This window comes from Trichechus manatus, unplaced genomic scaffold, assembly GCF_000243295.1.
Source record: "Trichechus manatus latirostris isolate Lorelei unplaced genomic scaffold, TriManLat1.0 scaffold00040, whole genome shotgun sequence".
Lineage (NCBI taxonomy): Eukaryota > Metazoa > Chordata > Mammalia > Sirenia > Trichechidae > Trichechus > Trichechus manatus.
In genome coordinates, this window is record NW_004443976.1 from 6,773,732 (window position 1) to 6,775,442 (window position 1,711).

A 1,711-nucleotide genomic window follows, 5' to 3' on the forward strand; every position below is an offset into this window, starting at 1 on the left:
CCCCCGGCACGCCCCCGCCCCCAGCCTGACTCTGAGCCCGCACCAGATGGGGAGCTGCAGAGCCGCCCTGGTCTGGAGGACTAGACCCCACCGGCAGCCAGGGATCCTGGCCCTGGGCTGCGGGCCGGCAGGGTCTAAAAGTCGTTTGCAGAATTATCAGTGTGTGTGCATTTTGGGGGTAAGAGGATACATTGCTTTCATCATTCCCGCAGAGATCTGTGACCCCAAATGTTAAGAACCCCCTTCTTGGAATCTCAGAACTCAAAATAGTAAAACTGAAAGGGATCCCAAGAGTCGTGCTTCTTGTCCAGTGTCTGACACAGCACATCCAGTGAGGATTGGCTATCAGTATGGTTCCAGTCTGGAACTTGTGTTTGGCCATACCTAATACCCCAACCTTCTGTACTGCCCTGGGGTGTCCGGGGGAGGGGCTACTCAAAGTGCGGTCCTTGGACCCCAGCCCAAATCTACTGAATCAGAATCTGCATTTCAATAATATCCCCAGGTAATCTGTGTGCACATTAAATTTGAGAAGTACTATCTTAAGCAGTCAACACTCTCTTGTTGTTAGTTGCTGTAGAGTCGATTCTGGCTCAAGGTGACCCCATGTGTGCAGAGCAGAACGGCTCTGTATGGTTTTCAAGGCTGTGACCTTTCGGAAACAGATTGCCGAAACTGTCTTCCGAGTTACATCTGGGTGAGTTCGAACCACCAACCTTTTGGCTAGAGCACTCCCAGGCTCCCCAAAATATCTTACATCACCATCTCCCTCTCAACAAACACCAGACTCCCTTCCCCCATCCCCCCTAAATCTTATAAGGCCAGCCATAGTCAATATTATAATTACGTAAAATGACACACACAAAGAACAAAATCAGATTTCTTCCAGTGCTTTGCACAGAGCACTCTGATTTTAGCAAGGCAGCAGCTTAAAGCATAAAAATAGTCCTCTCTGAGGCTGGAGTTTTATCAGCCAATGGAAATGTAATTGGGATGGTGAGACAGGTTTCTGGGCAGAAGTATGTTTTGCCTGTAATAGAATGACCAACTTTACTGCACACCAGGTAACCTATACCATATAGCCGGATGTTCCATGCCCTTTGGAAGCATTGCACAATCTATTCCAGAACCTCCTTCTTGAACTCCTTCTACCCAGATCTTATCCAATGCTGGAATTTCCTTGTAGCATATTAGAAATGTGTTCTAGATCAAAATATCCTTGCCGTCTTGCTTCAACCCCAACCTCAGCCATCACCTTGACTGTTCAGATCCTAACACTGGCTAGAGATAGGAAATACCAAAAAACCCAAACCCACTTCCATGGAGTCAATTCTGACTCGTAGTGATCCTACAGAACAGAGTAGAACTGCCTCGTAGGACTGCCAAGGCCGCAAATGTTTACAGAAGCAGACTGCCACATCTCTTCCCGTGAAACGACTGGTGAGTTCGAACCACAAACCTTTTAGTTAGCAGCCAAGCACTTTAACCTTAGAGATAGGAGATACAGGAAGTAAACTAGAGAGGCAATAAAGGCAAATGAAGGTGAGAGCACGATAGTGTACTTAGAGAGCCTGCCACATTCCAGTCGGCCATAACTCTTCTCCAGAGGCCAGGCTGATGGAGCACTATCTCCAGAATGGGGTCTTTATAAACACTTGCCAAGTCACCGTCTGAGAATCAGTATCCCACCTTGCTCTTACTGGTCTTGGGG